General features: G+C 41.6%; 1 protein-coding gene and 1 long non-coding RNA gene across 10 annotated transcripts in view; both read left to right on the top strand.

The window, feature by feature from the left end:
- The window catches only part of LOC141090740 (lecithin retinol acyltransferase-like), a 211800-nt gene that overhangs the window by 119386 nt on the left and 69968 nt on the right, over positions 1–22446 (top strand). The window lies entirely within an intron of this gene.
- Positions 10431–14798, top strand: LOC141089431 (uncharacterized). Its single transcript, XR_012232284.1, has 2 exons — positions 10431–10634; positions 12682–14798. It is a non-coding gene; the product is annotated as an uncharacterized lncRNA (long non-coding RNA).

Here is a 22446-nt window from a genome sequence, read left to right as displayed (position 1 = left end):
CGACATCGCTGGGGACGGGGATCACTACTTACCTGTCAGACGCGGCGATCCTGCGTCCTGTCGCCCGGCTCCACGCGCTGCTCGTCGTCACAGCAGGAAGTGCCGCAGGAAGTGGACGACGAGAAATGATCCAGGACCTTCTCGCGTGATCAGCGATAACCAGCGGGGGAGCCGGTCGGAGGTAAGTATCACATGCAGCGATATCGCTAGCAATCTCGCTGCAACGTCACAAAATTGGTGACTTTACAGCGATATTGCTAGCGATATCGCAGTGTGTAACGGGGGCTTTACAAGAAGTATGCAAACGAACATCTAAACCAGCTTGATGCATTTTGGAAACAAGTGCTGTGGAACAATGAGGTTAAAATAGAACTTGTCACAATTACCAAAGGTATATGTGGAGAACAAAGGGCACAGGATTTCAGGAAAAGAATATCTCGCCAACCATTAAGCGTGGGGGTGGGTGTTTCATGCTTTGGGATTGTGTTGCAGCCAATGGCATGGGGAATATTTCACGGATAGAATGAAGAATGGATTCCATGAGATTTCAGCAAATTCTAGATACAAACATAACACTATCTGTAAAAAAGCTGAAGTTAAAAAGAGAATGGCTTGTACAAAAGGATAATGATCGAAAACGTCAAAATCCACAATACACTACTTCAAAGGGCAAAATCTCAAGGTTTTACAATGGCCCTCATAGTTCCTTGATCTGAACATCATTGAAAATCTGAGGCTAGACCTCAAAATAGCAGTGCATGCAAGATGACCCAAGAATCTCACAGAACTGGAAAAATTTTGCATGTCCTTTGGCATACTTCTGATGCTGAACTTTATGGTAAGGATGCAAGATAGGTGTCTCTGAACCATACAAAAATGTACCACAACTCCAGAGTTCGCTAAATATTTCTGAAAGTCTTTTGCATTCAAGCAGTGGTTCCTGATTTGCCTCTCAAGCAATTCTACAATCAACGGTCGCTGAAATTTTGCTTGGTCTTCTAGACCTTATCTTGACCTCCACTTTTCCTGTTAACTACCAGTTCTTAATTACATATGAAACTGAGGAAAGGGCAACTTGAAAACGCTTTGCTATCTTCTTATAGCCTTCTCCTGCTTTGTGGGCCTCCATCGTTTTTATTTTCAGAGTGCTAAGCAGCTGCTTAGAATAACCCATGGCTGCTGCTTTTTGGCACAAGGTTAGAAGAGGCTGGGTTTTTATAAATCTGGTAAATAAACTGGCCTTTCCTAACAGGCTAATTAAGGTGTGAAACTTTGGTCAAAGTTATCTTGGCACACCACTCCAAGCATGCCCAAACTTTTAAATCTACTCATTTTCCCTTTTGTAATTTTCAAAATTTAATAACTCACAACGTAGTTTTAATTTTTTGACTAAAATACATGGAAATGTATCAGCTTTAACGTTAAGCAAATTGAAAATAAAATGATCTCTAAAAAGGCCAAACTGTTCACAATAACAGTAACTTTGACCAGGGTGCTTAAACTTGTACATGTCACTGTAACTACAGCTGTTCTGTGAAGGCCTCAGAGGTTTATTTGAGAGCATTAGGGATCAAACAGCATCATGAAAGTCAAAAAACACACCAGAGAGGTCAGGGATATAACGTTGTTGAGAGTAGTAAAGCAGGGTTGGGTTAGGTTATAAAATAAAAAAAAATAGCACAAGCTCTGAACATCTCACAGAGTACTGTTCAAACCATCATCCAAAAATGGAATGGATTATGGCACAACTGCAAAACTAGCAAGACATAGCTGTTCACCTAAACTGACATCCCAGCAAGGAGAGCACGAAGTAGAGAAGCAGCAAAGAGACCCATGGTCACTCTGAAGACGCTGCGGAGATTCATATGGTAGAACCTTTCCTGCGGAAAAGTATTAGATGTATACTCCACAAATCTGGCCATTATGGAAAAATGGCAAGAGGAAGGACATTTTTGAAAGCAAGCCATAATAATTCCCGCTTGCAGTTTTCAAATGGCCATCTAGGGGCCACAGCTAGTATGTGGAAGAAGGTGGTCTGGTCAGATGAGACCAAAGTAGAACTTTTGGGCTAAATGTAAATTGCTATGTGTGGTGGAAAGCTAACACTGCACATCCCCATGAAAATGCCATCCCCACCGCCAAGCATGTGGGTGACATCCATTGTACTGTGCGTTTTGTTTCCACAGACAAGTTGTCCCATTCACCATGTGATCACACCCTTGTGGGCACAATAACATGATTTCCAAGAGTTGGCATAATTGCCTGCTGTTTGCAAATCTCTCGCCTCTGATGTCAGGTGTATATTTCCCAGCTTCAGTGGGGCACTGCATATGTTCACAAGCCTGACATCCACGGAGGAGCTAAAGATCAAAGGAAACAAAGTCTGGGGAAACAAATGCCCCATCGAATAGTCAAAGGTTATTTGCATATTTATAAATACTTTTTTAAACATCTGTTAATGTGTCATCCAGTGTAAAGTGCTTGTTAGGGTATTTATAAATGAACGTACAAATGCTGGTGGTTTAGAGGACATGGGGGATCTGTCAGGTTCCTTTTTAAAAAAGGAACCTGTACATTTCCTTGAAAATGGTTACTGTTATATCTAATTTATATTTAGTGTTGCACAATGGTTGATGTGCAGAAGTTTTCTTGTAACATGGCATGGGGTGGTATCCGTGGGTGAGGTACTCACCTCTTTGGTTGACTTTGATTGGCCTGGACCAGATGTTGAATATCAACTGAAACTATCAGTCAAAAATAAACTTTTTACTGAACGATAACTTGGTGGGGATTTTATGCAGTAGATGGCGGATATACAAGTTTTTGAACATTTCCTTTACAATACGGAGCATTTTTCACGCACACACTTCCAACACTTTTCTCATTACTCCTTCTTCACCACAACCCAGCTCAGTTCTACAGTCCAGTTATCAAAATTCATATTCTCAACATGCAGTTCCGCATCTTCTTTCCTCTCAAGGGACCTTTCTTGACAGTATGGATGGTACTTAACTTCTCTTTCACTGACTCCTTTGTCATTTATTGGCCTGTTAACTCTGAGACATAAAGTCTGGGCCATACTGCTTGGTGTCCTCCTCCAGGACCCATCTCCATTTAGTCACTCTGGTATCTCCACTTTACTCTAACCACCATCTCGGTATCTCCTCACTTCAGGGCACCCACATCATGTGGCATTTCTGTGTTCTAGACCTTAGGTCTGCTTCAAATGCACTCTAGGCTCTATCTGACATTTTGACAGGAGCCTGTCTCTTTCTCTTCACCCTATTCACTCCCACTATGGGCTAGTCCCAATCATTAACTCTGACTGTCTCTACTATTGGGCTGAACACAATACCATCACTACCAATACATATCACAATTCACATTAAACAATACATATGTTCTTCAAGGGGAGAACGTGGGCACTATGTCCACCTCCTTACATTTCTCCCTTCTTTAACAGTGACCATCCTTGGCCTTCCAGAACCTAGAAGACACCAGTTCAAAACGTGAGGTGAACACATACTTCGATTATCCATGGCCACCAATATGGGGGAGTCCCAGATACATGTGGGTCCTAGACCCACTGAACTGGGTTCTTCAGGAACCTATAGCTGTTCCATTTACTGAGTTCCACAAGTACAACATGGCCAGTTTCAGCCTCCGACTCCATCTCTTTTCCATTTTTTTTATGGTCCTTCTTTGATCTCTTTCAGACCCAGGTCTTCATACTAGCTCTGGCCTCTTGCACATATACCGCTGAGCCAGGTACACGAGGGCCAGCTTCACTGCCATCACCACCAATCCTGTGGACACATCTTGCTTGCAGCTCTTCACTTTTCCATGGAGCTGTGGATACTAGAGACTGCCTCTCTGGCCTCCTCGACATGAGCTTTTGGATATGGGAGAACCAAAACCCTTTGAACAGACACCTCCACTTGGGGCTGTACGGCCAGTTCACTCTAGCCAACGTCTCGGTGTCTTCACACTTCAGGACACCCACATCATGCAGCTCTACTTATGGTCTAGACATTAGGTCTCCTTGAGATGCACACTGGTTCTTATTTGACATTCTGACAAGAAACTGTCTCTTCACCTTAGTCCCTCCCACTCTGGGCTAGTCACAATCATTAAGGGTCCCATCACACACGCTGGTTTCCAAGGTAAACGTTGGGTATCCAGGAGTTGCGCAGCTCCTAGATTCCCTATGTTTACCTTGGAAACCAGAGTGTACGCCGGTTTCCAAGGTAAACATCGGGTATCCAGGAGCCGCGGCTCCTGGATACCCGACGCTTACATTAGAAACCAGCGTCCAGCATCCAGCGTCGCTGGTCCTGATTGCTGGGGCTGTCTAAAGATGTCCCAGTGATCCCATCCATGTCGGATCGTTGGTGGGATCACTGGGACATCGTTATGTGTGACGGGGGCTTAAATCTAACTCTCCCTACTGCCGGGCAGAACATAATTACCAACACATGTCACAGTTCACATTACACAATACATATAAAGGCAGCTCTCATCATCATTGCTTAGTCTCCCGGAGAGCAGAGCAACCAGGCGATAATGATGGGCATTGTATTCAGCAGCTTCTTTTTAAATAAAAAATGGCATGGGCTTCCATGTAATTTTCATAACCAGCAGAGGAAAAGCCCACAGCTCAGGGCTGATGCTAATAATCTGGAAAAGGAGTAATATCCCAAAATTCCCAGGCTATTAATATTGCTTGGCCTTTCCTGGAGCATTTACTAGGGACTCCAGAAAAAAAATTATGTAAGGTCCCCCTATAAATTCAAATCAGCAAATTCTAATCAGACAGCTGTGGGTTGATATTAATAGCCTGAGAAGGGGCCATGGATATCCCCCCTCCCAGGCTACCAACATAAGCCAGCAGCCACGCAAGAAATTTACGCATCCATAAAATGCATCAAATTTGGTTCTTAGCCTCGCTCTTCCCACTTGCCCTGTGTTGGTGGCAAGTGGGTAATAGGGTTGGGGTTGATGTCCCCTTTGTATTAGGACACCCCCATTATTAATCCCATAGTAAGTTTAGAAATACACAGCAAGCATAAAATCCTTAATTTGAAATAAAAAAAAACCCCTGGATTACACATTTATTTAAAAATAAGTTATACTCACCTTTACGCCTAATCGATTGAAGCTCTTGTAAACAAAAAAAAAATAAACAAGCATAACCCTCACCTCTCCGACGTGAAAATAATCCATACTGTACCACACTGTATTCCATATCTGTGACATCTGTGTCACGGGGCTGGATATGGGGGCAAGAGTGGACCCACTGGACCATGACGCCGAACTCTCCCTGAGCGAGCGCACCAGGTGGACCGACCCCTATACAGGGACCGTTTGGGAGCAGGCTCAGGAAGCTCAAACGTCACGGCGGCCAGGACCAGGGGTCGGCTCAAGAGGATGAGCAGCGGAGAGGAGGAGGAGAGATCCGGGGTAACCAGGGTCCAGGGAATGGAGGTTGTTGCGGAAGGGTGAAGGAGAGCAGCGGGAACCAGACGGAAGCGGGGCACAGGAGGCTGAAAAAGGAAGACACAGGGAGGTTAGCAGGGAGACATAGGCTGATGCAGCTACAGGAGCCGGGAGAGCGAGCGAGAGCTGGGGACCAGTGAGAGCAAGCAGGGCCTGAGCGCAGCGAGGAGAACTCGATAGTCAGGTGCCTCCCCTAAGGGAGGGCGGCCTGAAATACCTGCTGGTATCCCCCGATTGGCCAGGCGGAGGGTCTGGATCAGGTCAGGCAGCGGGCGTCCATACGGCAGGACGCGCGGTCAGGCCCCCCGGCGCGTGCGCAGAGGCACAGTGCGCGCGGCCGAAGGCAGAGGAGGAACGCGCCGGGAGACCGCCCGCCAGAACGGAGGACGACTGGCGGTGCGCGCAGGGAGCGAGAGGCAAGAGGAACCCGGACCGGACGCCGAAGCAGCAGCGGTGAGTATGGGGACGGCAGGGACAGTGGGACCCGTAGTAGTAGCGGTGCTAACAATCTGGTTTACAAACTTGATGGTGGTATGATGCGACCGTCATGGCTGAAACCCAGGAGACAATGAGTTGCTGCGATCGCAGCTTTAGTGATGAGCGGTGACGTCATGGAGGTTACCGCCGGTCCCTGAAGCTGGGTTTCCAGGCTCACTTCACTGTGAGCTGGGACGATGTACTGCGGTGACCTCACTGAGATCACTGTGAGCACATGCATGTGGCGCCAGAACCACCATCAGTACATGAATCCAGAGCCACTGTCGGTAATTGTATACAGCACCAAGCTTAGTACAGTGATCAATTGTAATGTCAGGTCAGCCCCATATATAATATATAATTGTATTGCTTGAACCTACAATTCCCAGTATGTCCTTACCAATGGTAAGGAGTTGCTTGGATTTGTTACCAACCATCTTCAGACTGCCTATCATACAGGAACCACAACACTGAAGAGACGTAGTCGCAAATAAATGTTTGCATCCATGTACCTTATAGGTGACCTCTTCTCCGTTTCTAGTTGTTCCCTTCCCTTTTGTCACCGTAGCAAATAAAAGGGGATATAGTGGGAGACCAATCAATTTTGGTATAGTTGGTACATACACCACCCCAGACTATATTGTAACAACAAAAGGACAGTCATAAACCAAATCTGGAATAAAACGACAACACATGACCATAGTCCTATCAATAAAAATGTTTTATTTAATAATACCATAAAACAAGGTTTAATTGGTAAAAAGGCAAAGCATCAAGTATACATAATCATATAAATAGAAATTAAAGGGTCAACAAACCATATTATTGAAAAGAGGTTACATATGTATGTAGGGTCCCATACCACAGAAAATTATTGAAAAAATATATTATGTGACCGCTGGAAGCAGTGTACCAAAATCATGATATACTCATGATACAATAGTGTTGCATAAAAATGTATATAATAGTGCCATAGAAATATGTGATTATAAACATGTGTTAACACAACAACATACCAATGAAATAAAGTGCAACATATGTGCAACCAAAAACACAATTTGTGTAATAAATGAACAATAAAGTGCAAAGTGCAATAATGTCCAGCAGGGGTTGCTACACAGAGATAAAATTATGATCTTATGACCATGAACGTATACCTCTTAACAAGTGAGAGCATATAGGGGCGCAATTCGGAGATAAGAAACCACCACAAATAGTACTAGAACAATCAGAAAACAGAATGGTTGCTGCCAACAACCAGACTATACTGTTAAATAGTTATACCTGTGGATTTATGAATGCTCCTACACGCCAAAGGTAGCTGCCCTTACCCAACGCGCGTTTCGGCCAATTGCCTTCGTCAGGGGGTGGATACTGGCAGAAACCAATAGGTATTTATGTACCAAACAACCAATCATAGCTCGTTGAACAAAATTTAGACCAATCACGGTCAAAAAGGCGTGGTGCTACAGTTATTATTAAAGTGTATGCATATAATGCATACGACCTATATACAATGAAACTGCCACATCTAGCAATAAGATACTACATAATAATAAACTGCAGAACCGTCAAGTCATAAGACACTGCACAGATCGCAGTTTATATGATAGCTGACATTGTGTATCAGACAGCCAATCATAGCCCTTAAAACAGAAATTGGGCCAATCAGCATCCAGGAGGTGTGGCGCTTCAAACAGTCACTCAGTTTGTACAACATTGCACCTATAACTGGTATCATACCAGACAGCCAATCATAGCCCTTAAAACAAAAAATGGGCCAATCATAGTCTAGAAGGCGTGGAACTTCGAACGATATCTCCGTTTAGGCAAAAGTGTAGAAGCTTATATACATACTTAGTAGTCACTGCATCAAGCAGATGAAAATCACAAATGACGCCACATAGCACATGACTATGCAGTTTAGAAAAACCGCCACTGTATGATAACTTAAATCCTGCAAGGCTAAACCAAAGGCCACAATTAAGTCATACTGCCAGATAAATATTTCTCTTCCACCAAAAGGAGATCTATCACATGTATCACATAACTATACAAGTTATAATCAATAGAAGTATATAATTTAATTACTATAAGAACGTAAATAGGAGAGGCATCTAGATGGTAATTAACACCGATAGTTGTAGTGTGCAAAACTATCTGTAGGTCTAAATGAACTTAATAGCCAACGGTTGCTGCATATTTGTACAAAACCGCAGTGTCTGAATATCACATCCATAACAATGTTAATTCACTTGCTACTTAAATATTGACACAACTGCCACATACCCCAAGAAGGATTATTGAAACCAAAAATCTATTATGTCTAAATATGCATATGACTTGAAATAATGTAGACCCATTGCATAAGAAAATGTCAATCACAGACATAGCATAAGTTGAAATACTGCATTACTCAGTTGATGGCAGTAGGTCGACGCACATGACGCAAAGAACAGCAGGACACTCCAAAGAGCCACGTCAGCCTCCCCACTGAAACCATGTTGCAGAAGGGAAGTGAAAGACGCGACACAGTGGAGGCCCATGCATGCCCAATTGCAGCACGCGCGTACCTGACACAACAGATGTATATGCAGTACACAGAGATTGATATTAGTGTTAATTGCACCTTATATAAAAAGAAAAATACAGAGAGAAAAATTTCATTCATCTTGAGGGACTTCAAAGATGTTCTCAAGGTCCATGTTGACAGTTGTAAACATTTGGATTATGTAGAGTTCTTCATATTATATAGTATGTATATAGTTCCAGCCTCCAGGCAAATATTTCATATAGAAACAACCACGTACTGAAAAAACTGTTAAAATAGATAAAAAGTATAAAATGTAAAAAACATATATTTTCATGTTGGTACATAAAGAAGAAATATGATAAAAATAGTTATTAGAAAATACTAAACTAATAAATTCAGAGAAATGGAGCAAAACTATTATGCTCATTGAGACCAAATGGCTGGACCGTGTTAAGTGTCCATATCCATTTGGTCTCACACTGTGCAAGTTTTTGACTGACCTTCGAACCTCTGATGTTAGTAATCAAAGTATCTATACCACGAACTCTTAATTGTGTACTATCACAGTTGTGGTATATTTTAAAATGTCGAGGAATAGTTTTCAAATTGTCCAAATTATCCTCTTTCTCAGCCGCCTTAATGCCGAGAACATGTTCTCGAACTCTAACTTTAAGTTGTCTCGTTGTCATCCCTACATATATTTTTAGACATGGACATACAGCAAAATACACCACCGCTTTAGATGCACAAGTAATATGGTGTCTGATGTTAAATATACGATCCCCCGCCTGATTGAAAAACGTGTTAGTACGTTCAATGTTGGTGCAGGCCACACATTCCCCACACGGAAAACAGCCAACATTAATTCTGGAGAAATTATCCAAAAAGGTTTTTTTGGGGACAGGTACATAATGGCTCTTAACCAACATATCACGTAAATTATCAGAGCGTCTAAATGTAATCTGCGGTTTTTCTTGCAAATAGTTAGCTAATATTGGATCAGCACACAGCACTGGCCATGACTTCTCCAAACATCTTCTAATCGCTTCAGACTGGGCATTAAACTTTGTGAAGAATCTCACTTTGTTGGATGTATTCTCCTTTTTGCTGTTGTATAATAGCGAATTCCTCGTTGAGTGTTTAGCTCTTAGGTAAGCTTTTTTCACCATCCGGTGGCTATACCCTCTAGCATAAAATCTGCTCTTAAGCTCACATGCCCTATCTTCAAAAACTACATCTGAGGAACAAATCCTCCTTAACCGGAGGAATTGGCCAGTGGGGACTGACCTAATAACAGATCGTGGGTGGGCTGATGTGGCATGTAGTAGAGAATTTACCGAAGTTGGTTTTCGAAAAATGTCTGTTTGTAAGACATCATTACAATCACGTTTAATAGAGATATCCAAGAAGTCAACACAATCAACTCGGGCTGAATAGGTCAAATGTATGTTGACCGCATTATCATTAAGGCTTAGCATAAAAGAATCTAAAGTATTCTGGGTACCCTGCCAGATCAGAAGGATGTAGTCAATGTACCGCGCCCAAAAGGGGATGCGGTCCATTGACGACAAGCAATCTGACAAAAAGAGGTCCCTCTCCCACAGCCCCAAGAACAGATTAGCGTAGGCCGGCGCAAAGGCCGCGCCCATCGCAGTGCCCTGGAGCTGCAGGAGATAGTAGAGACTTTCAAACAAATAATGTCTATAGATGGAGGAAACATAGAGTTAATTTCAAAAATCAGAGGACACCATCAGTATCATCTGGTACCTCAATGAGTGATGTTTCTGCCAATTCTTCAGCCTCCTTCAATTTGATGATTTTCAATTATTTACTGTAATTAAAGATTTACACATTTTTGCCAGAGCACTAATATATAAAAAATATTTTCATGACCAAACCTTGTGTAATATGTTCCCCACAGAAGAGGAGCAGGAGGCTTTAAGGAATCTTGAAGGATTGGCAGAAGAGCACAATATTCTCGAGAGTGACATCATTCCAGCCTCTATTAAGCCAAAATCTAAGAAATTCCCAGCTCTATCAACATGCCCTAATGTAGACTTATTTGTCAAGCTCGTATCTAAAGATTTGGAATCTATACCAAGATATGCCAAAATGGATAACCTATCAGGTGAGGAACGTAGATCAATAGAGAAGATCCGCAGTTGGGATGATGTAGTGATTAAACCCTCAGATAAAGGTGGCAACATTGTCATCTGGCCATCTGAACAGTATGAGCAAGAGGTTTTTCGCCAGTTAAAGAACCAGCAATATTATAAAAAATAACATATAACCCTTCTAATAGTTTTGAAGCAGAATTGGATAGAATATTGAAGCAAGCACATAATGATGGGGTGATATCTAAAGAACTATATATGGCACTGAGTTTCTGAACCCATCATCCCCACTCTATATTTATTACCAAAAATCCATAAAGATAAAACATCACCACCTGGTAGGCCCATTGTATCAGGGACAGGGAGCTATTTGGAACTAATAAATCGGTTTATTGATGCTAAACTCCAGACATTGGTTGAATCCCTCCCATCATATGTAAAGGATACATCTGACATTCTGAAAAAGGTAGATGGGTTACACATTGGGAAAGATACCTTATTAGTGACATGTGACATTGAATCACTGTACACTAATATACGACATGTCGATGGTATACGAGCAGTACAATTCTTTCTTGAGACCTCCAATTACGAAAGTGAGATGGTAAAATTTATCCTACAGTTGTTGGAATTCTCCTTATCGCATAATTTTTTTACGTTCAAGGGGTCCTTCTTCCTGCAGCTCCAGGGCACTGCGATGGGCGCGGCCTTTGCGCCGGCCTACGCTAATCTGTTCCTGGGGCTGTGGGAGAGGGACCTCTTTTTGTCAGATTGCTTGTCGTCAATGGACCGCATCCCCTTTTGGGCGCGGTACATTGACGACATCCTTCTGATCTGGCAGGGTACCCAGAATACTTTAGATTCTTTTATGCTAAGCCTTAATGATAATGCGGTCAACATACATTTGACCTATTCAGCCCGAGTTGATTGTGTTGACTTCTTGGATATCTCTATTAAACGTGATTGTAATGATGTCTTACAAACAGACATTTTTCGAAAACCAACTTCGGTAAATTCTCTACTACATGCCACATCAGCCCACCCATGATCTGTTATTAGGTCAGTCCCCACTGGCCAATTCCTCCGGTTAAGGAGGATTTGTTCCTCAGATGTAGTTTTTGAAGATAGGGCATGTGAGCTTAAGAGCAGATTTTATGCTAGAGGGTATAGCCACCGGATGGTGAAAAAAGCTTACCTAAGAGCAAAACACTCAACGAGGAATTCGTTATTATACAACAGCAAAAAGGAGAATACATCCAACAAAGTGAGATTCTTCACAAAATTTAATGCCCAGTCTGAAGCGATTAGAAGATGTTTGGAGAAGTCATGGCCAGTGCTGTGTGCTGATCCAATATTAGCTAACTATTTGCAAGAAAAACCGCAGATTACATTTAGACGCTCTGATAATTTACGTGATATGTTGGTTAAGAGCCATTATGTACCTGTCCCCAAAAAAACCTTTTTGGATAATTTCTCCAGAATTAATGTTGGCTGTTTTCCGTGTGGGGAATGTGTGGCCTGCACCAACATTGAACGTACTAACACGTTTTTCAATCAGGCGGGGGATCGTATATTTCACATCAGACACCATATTACTTGTGCATCTAAAGCGGTGGTGTATTTTGCTGTATGTCCATGTCTAAAAATATATGTAGGGATGACAACGAGACAACTTAAAGTTAGAGTTCGAGAACATGTTCTCGGCATTAAGGCGGCTGAGAAAGAGGATAATTTGGACAATTTGAAAACTATTCCTCGACATTTTAAAATATACCACAACTGTGATAGTACACAATTAAGAGTTCGTGGTATAGATACTTTGATTACTAACATCAGAGGTTCGAAGGTCAGTCAAAAACTTGCACAGTGTGAGACCAAATGGATATGGACACTTAACACGGTCCAGCCATTTGGTCTCAATGAGCATAATAGTTTTGCTCCATTTCTCTGAATTTATTAGTTTAGTATTTTCTAATAACTATTTTTATCATATTTCTTCTTTATGTACCAACATGAAAATATATGTTTTTTACATTTTATACTTTTTATCTATTTTAACAGTTTTTTCAGTACGTGGTTGTTTCTATATGAAATATTTGCCTGGAGGCTGGAACTATATACATACTATATAATATGAAGAACTCTACATAATCCAAATGTTTACAACTGTCAACATGGACCTTGAGAACATCTTTGAAGTCCCTCAAGATGAATGAAATTTTTCTCTCTGTATTTTTCTTTTTATATAAGGTGCAATTAACACTAATATCAATCTCTGTGTACTGCATATACATCTGTTGTGTCAGGTACGCGCATGCTGCAATTGGGCATGCATGGGCCTCCACTGTGTCGCGTCTTTCACTTCCCTTCTGCAACATGGTTTCAGTGGGGAGGCTGACGTGGCTCTTTGGAGTGTCCTGCTGTTCTTTGCGTCATGTGCGTCGACCTACTGCCATCAACTGAGTAATGCAGTATTTCAACTTATGCTATGTCTGTGATTGACATTTTCTTATGCAATGGGTCTACATTATTTCAAGTTATATGCATATTTAGACATAATAGATTTTTGGTTTCAATAATCCTTCTTGGGGTATGTGGCAGTTGTGTCAATATTTAAGTAGCAAGTGAATTAACATTGTTATGGATGTGATATTCAGACACTGCGGTTTTGTACAAATATGCAGCAACCGTTGGCTATTAAGTTCATTTAGACCTACAGATAGTTTTGCACACTACAACTATCGGTGTTAATTACCATCTAGATGCCTCTCCTATTTACGTTCTTATAGTAATTAAATTATATACTTCTATTGATTATAACTTGTATAGTTATGTGATACATGTGATAGATCTCCTTTTGGTGGAAGAGAAATATTTATCTGGCAGTATGACTTAATTGTGGCCTTTGGTTTAGCCTTGCAGGATTTAAGTTATCATACAGTGGCGGTTTTTCTAAACTGCATAGTCATGTGCTATGTGGCGTCATTTGTGATTTTCATCTGCTTGATGCAGTGACTACTAAGTATGTATATAAGCTTCTACACTTTTGCCTAAACGGAGATATCGTTCGAAGTTCCACGCCTTCTAGACTATGATTGGCCCATTTTTTGTTTTAAGGGCTATGATTGGCTGTCTGGTATGATACCAGTTATAGGTGCAATGTTGTACAAACTGAGTGACTGTTTGAAGCGCCACACCTCCTGGATGCTGATTGGCCCAATTTCTGTTTTAAGGGCTATGATTGGCTGTCTGATACACAATGTCAGCTATCATATAAACTGCGATCTGTGCAGTGTCTTATGACTTGACGGTTCTGCAGTTTATTATTATGTAGTATCTTATTGCTAGATGTGGCAGTTTCATTGTATATAGGTCGTATGCATTATATGCATACACTTTAATAATAACTGTAGCACCACGCCTTTTTGACCGTGATTGGTCTAAATTTTGTTCAACGAGCTATGATTGGTTGTTTGGTACATAAATACCTATTGGTTTCTGCCAGTATCCACCCCCTGACGAAGGCAATTGGCCGAAACGCGCGTTGGGTAAGGGCAGCTACCTTTGGCGTGTAGGAGCATTCATAAATCCACAGGTATAACTATTTAACAGTATAGTCTGGTTGTTGGCAGCAACCATTCTGTTTTCTGATTGTTCTAGTACTATTTGTGGTGGTTTCTTATCTCCGAATTGCGCCCCTATATGCTCTCACTTGTTAAGAGGTATACGTTCATGGTCATAAGATCATAATTTTATCTCTGTGTAGCAACCCCTGCTGGACATTATTGCACTTTGCACTTTATTGTTCATTTATTACACAAATTGTGTTTTTGGTTGCACATATGTTGCACTTTATTTCATTGGTATGTTGTTGTGTTAACACATGTTTATAATCACATATTTCTATGGCACTATTATATACATTTTTATGCAACACTATTGTATCATGAGTATATCATGATTTTGGTACACTGCTTCCAGCGGTCACATAATATATTTTTTCAATAATTTTCTGTGGTATGGGACCCTACATACATATGTAACCTCTTTTCAATAATATGGTTAGTTGACCCTTTAATTTCTATTTATATGATTATGTATACTTGATGCTTTGCCTTTTTACCAATTAAACCTTGTTTTTATGGTATTATTAAATAAAACATTTTTATTGATAGGACTATGGTCATGTGTTGTCGTTTTATTCCTTTTGTCACTGTGTAGCACAGACGCCATGATGAGATTTTACACCCAGAGCATGTCTCTGAAAACTTCCCTCTTCTCCGTCTTCAGCAGCACATCCTGACACTGTGACCTTAGAAATAAAAGTATCATTTTATTTGCCCAAGATTATATGCCCAAGAAATATAAATATCCCCCATGCTGTGCCCTTTAATAAATCATTACCACTCACTGTACTTTCTGGAAAAAAATATCTTCCTCATTCTGCCATTCTCTATAGTATTCTCCCATACTACCCCTCTCCAAAATGCACCTTTCCTAATATCTCTCCCACTTTGCCTCTCTGCATATTGACCCATTTCATATCCCCTCTAATTGCCCCATAATGTCCCTCATTGTCCTGTAATGTGTCCCCCATCGTCCCTTTAAGTTCTCAATTGCCCTATAATGTCCCACATAGTGACCCCATTGCTCCATAATGGCCCCATAGTGTCCTCCATTGCTCCATAAAGCTACCCATTGCCCCATAATATGCCCCATAGCCTCAATGCTCCCAGTAATGACCTCCATAGTGTTGCCCATTGCTCCATAATGGCCTATGGAAAGAAACGCCAAGCAAAAAACAAACATTTCATCATCTGCTCCTGTAGCTCTTACTGGTGCCCGCCGCATCCTCTGCACCTCTACAGCCTGGCAACAGCAGCAAAGTGATGACATCAGCAGCGTGCACGTCGGGGCTAGGACAGATGAGCACTGCGCCACAGTTTTCAAATGTATTCGTGCCTGAAGACGCATATAGATTTGAATTTAGGAAGGAGGGAGCGACATCTCCCGGGCAGCTCCATGGGCCACATAACATACTTCGGCAGGCCGCATGTGGCCCTCCGACCATATGTTGTGCAAGTCTGACATAGACGGTGATTTGGGGCCACACAGCAAACTGCATCTAGTACAACAGTGAACTTCAGAGAGATCAGCAGGAAATGTCATAGGAGCACACAAAGGCCTGTAACTGTAAACACTAATGGCCATATATAGGTGAGCTATAAATGTATACGAAAGAGCATTTGTGTTTTTTTTTTTTTTTTCTCCTATTAGTATTGAGGAAAACAAGGTTTACTTATCTCTCTGACTTCTATAGAGAGCCGACATCTACAAATGCTTAGATTATGGATTAGCATTAACCTTCATCGATCTTTTCAGCACAAGTTTTATTCTGCAAGAATCCTCGCAGATAGAAGATGAAAAAGCGTTATCAATTTTCCCTATGTAGTTTAAAAAAAAAAAGAAAGGAAAATGTACTTTGTATTCTGTGTGACTGTGAAGTTCGTGAATAGGATTAGCATGGGAAGCACAGTACAATAAGTGTGACCCTTGCACGCAAAATCCTTTGATATGGAAAAAAGTATGATCGCCTCAACTAATAGAATTTTTTTCTCACTTCTTTCTGTGCAGATGGCATTTATGTTATGCAGATGCAGCAGAGCTGAATTTGTCAGTTAACTGCTCTTTTGTGTATTTTTAATAAGGGTTTCATACACAGAAACAAATACTGTTAAATGCCAAATTTGGACATCAAGGACAGTGGTGAGTGTTTGACAGTATGTGACCTAGTGTAAAAATGAGTTGCTGAATGGAGGCATTCAAGAAAAATCATAAAAGCAAAATGTTAAAATGTTCATCTGAAATCCAATGGGCTAGAATAAGTCAACAACAAACTGGCACTAATGTTAAAGGGAATGTCACAACTCCTTTTTGGATTTGTGACACCTCTGGTTCTGCTTTAATTTAGATGTGGTTTTCACTTTTGGGCTAGCAAGGGTTAATGTCAGTTTTCTTGCTGGCAGCTGCTATGTTGCTGTTCGGCAGATGTGGGTGGTGACCACTCCCACCATCCTTTAAATAGCCACATGATGCATCAGTTCCCTGTTAGTAATAGTTATTCTATGAAGACCAGCCTAGGAGTTTGGAGCTCTCTGGTGCCAGCGGTTTATCTGCTACTACTGTGGAGTTCGGTTTCCTGATTTTGTGTCCTCTGCTTTGTGGAGCTTGGCGGTGGTGGGTGGAGCTAGGTTTCTTGTTCCCCTTTCCTTGTCCCTACCCCCTGTGTTTACACCATCTGCAGTGGTGATGCTAGCGTCCTTGCCAGCCAGGGCTCTAGCCAGGGTATAGGGAAGTGACACCTAGAGACCAGGCACATGACGGCGGGGGAAGGACCCACATAGGTCTTTAGGTGAGCTTAGGGATTATTTAATTTTTTAAATTAATTTAATAGTTACAAATAATTACAAATGTCCTATAATTTTGTTTCTACAGCTCCCATGGACACACTATACCTCAATGATGTAACATGGAGACAAACAATAGGTCTGTGTAGGATCTGCAGAAATAAAACAGGAGAACATTTTTAATTGCGACCTTTCACAATATACCTTGGTTAGATCATCAATATTTCAGTACAGGATAACCCTTTTAAAAGAGTTGGATCATAAATGCAATGCATCACCCATTCACAGGATCGGTGATATCTTGCTGATCATACCGGAGCTTTCACCATTCTATGATTGGGGCTCTGTGGTACCTTGTTTGAGTGGAGTGATGGTCCCAATTGGACACTCTTGGCTGCCTTCTTATATCTGTTGGTCTTGTCAGTAAAAGTGGCAGTACACATTAAAAGTTTGTTGAACCCACTTTTTTTTTTCTCGGAAAATCAGACATCCATCACATGTGTATGACAGTGTCCCTTACTCTCCTCTGATTATTTGGGAAAGGGGTATAAGGTATATTGGATTTCACCATGCTTTACCTTTTGTCCCTACAGAAGATAAGCTACCACCAGAGGTCTTAGCTGAGGTTTCCAACAGTGGCCCATTCCTGCCCTCCCCATTGTGTGCATTTGTATAGGGTTGAAGAGGAAGATCTGCCAATAGTGATCTACTGACAGCTACTGAAGGTGTTTGGTTTCCTTAAGAAAACGTCATTAGTTGAGTCAATGTACAAAGTGAATTGCGCCTTCCTTTTAGGCATACTATCAGTTACAGCAGTCGTTCTTACAGCAAAGGGAATATTTTAATTTATAGCATCAGTATAGCCTTCATTATTATAGTTTTTTTTAACAAGAGAACACTTGAGCCACATCTACTAAAAAATTATATATTTTATTAAATACAAAAAGACACATGCTGGAACAGACACATGTGAAACGATGAATAAAATCAGTAAAAAGAGATGAGGGAAGAACAGTGACCAATAATAGACCCCCCCCATGGGCAAAGAGACAATAGCGTTGGAATAATAAATAAGAAGACAACACTCATATATGCAATGTGTCAGAAACGAGAACGAGTGAGAAAAATAAAGTCAAGGGTATACAGTTCTGAGAATAAAGAGAGGGAATAGGTATGATCATGGTATGCCATGATCAGTATACAATAAAGGATTTGCACAGTGGCTGACCACAGCAGCCCTCCACACTCAAAAAAATGCAGCCACTGATACTCAAAAAGGGACAGCAGAAAGTAGATAACTAAATGTGATGTAATTAAGGGGCATAAAAATCGGCCATAGAAGTCAAGTGACATGCACAAGCCGATAATAATGACCCCGCTTGTCAGAAAAGTAAATATATCTGCATTATCCAGGATCTATAAATTCACAAAAGAAAGTCTCAAAAAATACCCATGGCAGGCAGAAAGTCAGAAGCACATTGTCCCCAACGCACGTTTCGCAAACAAACTGGCTTCTTTTTATTTAGTAAAATATATATATTTTTTAGTAGATGTGACTCAACTGTTCTCTTGTTTAAAACTGTCAATCAGTGAGTCGTTCCTGCAATGCATTTCTCTGGGTCTAATGGAGCTTATTTATGCGCTATGATTTATATGATGTTTAATTGGAATTTTTTTCCATTATTAGAGAGTAGAATATTACAGAGCAGACTACAGACAGTGAGCTTTAGTCTTTCTGCTTATCTTAATTTATATAAGTGTGTAATAGGTTGTAAGTTAATTTTGCTATCTTAGCTTTCAATTACAGAACATATTGATAATGCAGATAGATATACGTTATGGCACCTGATCACTTGCTTTAGGCAACATAACACTTAAGGCGCACAGGTAAGGATCAAAGCCAACTTAACATGCCAACTATCTTATGTGTATGGAGAGATACTTTCCACTGATGGCAAATATTGGTGAAAAGAAGTGTCTATTAGTAAAAGAAATAAATAATCTGTAAATCTGGCGCAATCGGAGATGTCTGATAGCAGTTTATTCACCACTTATATCCCTGGCCGAAGTGAGCATGCATGTATACATAGGAAACTGGAAGAATGAGGGTAGGTCGGCAGTTATAAAAGGTGTATATATTGCTTGTGTATATTATACATTCATTTATAGGAATGTTTTTATTTTTCATTATTCAGCAAATTAAAGTTTGATTATTTTCTACTAATGACACTTCGACTCTGGGATGGGGCAGGGGCCACAGCCTCTACGCCCTGATCATGCTTCCTTTCTGGGAGTGGGCAGGGACTACGACAGTGGCCATAGCCTCTGCGCCCTGATGACGCTTAGTTTAACCCCTTCATGACCCAGTCTATTTTGACCTTAGTGACCTGGCCATTTTTTGCAATTCTGACCAGTGTCCCTTTATGAGCTAATAACTCAGCAATGCTTCAACGGATCCTAGCGATTCTGAGATTGTTTTTTCATGACATATTGGGCTTCATGTTAGTGGTAAATTTAGGTCGATAATTTTTGCGTTTATTTGTGAAAATTTAGCAATTTTCAAAATTTGAATTTTTATTCTGTTAAACCAGAGGGTTATGTGACACAAAATAGTTAATAAATAACATTTCCCACATGTCTACTTTACATCAGCACAATTTTGGAAACATTTTTTTTTGTTAGGAAGTTATAAGGGTTAAAAGTTGACCAGCGATTTCTCACTTGTACAACAAAATTTACAAAACCTTTTTTTTAGGGACCACCTCACATTTGAAGTCATTTTGAGGGGTCTATATGGCAGAAAATACCCAAAAGTGATACCATTCTAAAAACTGCACTCCTCAAGGTACTCAAAACCACATTCAAGAAGTTTATTAACCCTTCAAGTGCTTCACAGGAACTAAAGCAACATGGAAGGAAAAAATGGACAGTTTAATTTTTCCAACAAAAATTTTCTTTTATCATAAATATTTTCATTTTCACATGGGTAACAGGATAAAATGGATCCTAAAATTTGTTGGGGAATTTCTCCTGAGTACATTGATACCTCATATGTGGTCATAAACCACTGCATGGGTGCACAGCAGGGCTCTGAAGGGAAGGAGCGCCATTTGACTTTTTGAATGGAAAATTAGCTCCAATCGTTAGCGGACACCATGTCACTTATGGAAAGTATGTAATGTATGTCGGATTGGTGTGTGGTGTGGTATACACCACCCACACACACGACAACATGATGTACACTATATTACACCACACACCAACCTGACGTACACTACGCCACACACACCAACCTGACACTACGCCACACACACCTGGGGTGTACGTAGTGTGTCAGGTTGGTGTGTGGTGTAGTGTACACTACGCCACACACAGGAACCTGATGTACACTACACCACACACACCAACCTGACACACTACGTCAGGTTGGTTTGTGGTGTAGTGTACGTCAGGTTGGTGTGTGTGGTGTAGTGTACACCACACATACACACCAACCTGACGCACACTAGGCCACACACCAACCTGATGTACACTACACCACACACACCAAACTGACACACTAAGTCAGGTTGGCGTGTGGTGTAGTGTGCGTGGTGTAGTATACACCACACACACACCTGACGTACACTACGCCACACACACCAACCTGACACACTACGTCAGGTTGGTGTGTGTGGTGTAGTGTATGTCAGGTTGGCGTGTGGTGTATGTCAGGTTAGTGTGTGTTGTAGTATACACCACACACAACAACCTGACATACACTACAACACACACACCAACCTGACGTAGTGTCAGGTTATTGTGTGTGGCGTAGCATACGTCACGTTGGTGTGTGTGGTGTAGTATACGTCAGGTTGGTGTGTGTGGTGTTGTGTATGTCAGCCTAGTGTGGGTGAGTTCTGTCGTGGAATGTTTGTATGTGTTTAGTCCATGGACGTGTGATGAATTCTGAAGCATTCGTTCAAACACAGTCCAGGTTTGTCAGGACACGTTTCACATTGGAAACGAGTCGTTTTTCTTGTCCCCCTTTTATAGCACACCCGGCACCTTTTTCTTGTTATCCCCTCACTGGGAAAATGTTGCCCTGGTACCATACAGGAAACATGAGTTCCAGGGGTGCTGGGGCGCTCTCCGTCCTCCTTTCCAAAAATCATGGCCTTTATCACCGCCTCCTGGAACTCAAGGAAGGAGACACATCGTGATAGCACGCATGCGTTATACAGTGCCATTTGTACGAGGTGCACAGCCAGTTTTTTGTACCACACCTTTGCCTTCCGCATGGCACTATAGGGCTGGAGGACTTGATCAGAAAGGTCAACTCCCCCCATGTGATGGTTGTATGCCATGACACAGTCTGGTTTGTGGACCTGTGCTGGGGTACCTCGAACGGTGGTGGCAGTGGTGCCGGGACCATGGATTGTGGTCAAGACAAAGATGTCTCTTTTGTCTTTGAACTTGACCACAAGCATGTTGCCGCTACATTGGGCTCGGCTCTCACCCTTTTGGAGAGGCTGCTCAATTAGCGGCAAAGGGAGACCCCTCTGGTTTCTGCGCACGGTACCGCAAGCGACGGTAGCTCTGGCAGAGAGGGATTAAAATAGTGTGATGCTTGTATAAAAGTTATCAACGTACAGATGGTAACCTTTATCAAGCATTGAGTAGACCAAATCCCACACTATTTTCCCACTCACCCCCAGAGCAAGTGGACATTCTGGGGGCTGGATCCTACTGTCCTTTCCTTGGTAAACTCTAAAGCTGAGAGTGTACCCTGAGGTACTCTCACACAGCTTGTAGAGTTTTATCCCGTACCTTGCCTTTTTTTGCTGGGCAGGTACTGATGGAACTGAAGCCTCCCTTTGAAGTGGATGAGGGATTCATCCACACAAATTTCCCTTTCGGGAATGTACACTTCAGCAAACTTGTTGCTGAAGTGTTCGATGACCGGCCGAATTTTGAACAGTCTATCAAAATTCGGGTCATCGCGGGGAAGGCTTTCAGTGTTGTCCCTGAAATAGAGAAATTTGAGTCACCTCAAAACTTGAAGACCTACCTCTTCCGACAAGCCTACAACTTGCAGTAATCACTGATCCACCAAACTGCTGCACGACCAGCTCTACCCTCGCCTACTGTATCCTCACCATCCCGTTGTAGATTGTGAGCCATCGCGGGCAGGGTCCTCTCTCATCCTGTACCAGTCGTGACTTGTATTGTTTAAGATTACTGTACTTGTATGTATTATGTATACCCCTCCTCACATGTAAAGCGCCATGGAATAAATGGCGCTATAATAATAATAAAACGTTTGCGAAACATAACCATGCCAAATACTGGCGTTTGATATAAAATATCGGTACTCCAGTATTGGCAAATTTCTGGTTTCCTCACAATCCCCATGTGAAGGACCAGTCCCCAATATTTA

The sequence above is a fragment of the Dendrobates tinctorius genome, unplaced genomic scaffold (assembly GCF_039654945.1).
Source record: "Dendrobates tinctorius isolate UK_male_01 unplaced genomic scaffold, ASM3965494v1 ptg000008l, whole genome shotgun sequence".
Classification (NCBI taxonomy): Eukaryota; Metazoa; Chordata; class Amphibia; order Anura; family Dendrobatidae; genus Dendrobates; species Dendrobates tinctorius.
The sequence above is the reverse complement of the archived record's forward strand: the minus strand, read 5'-3'. Positions and strand labels throughout refer to the sequence as shown.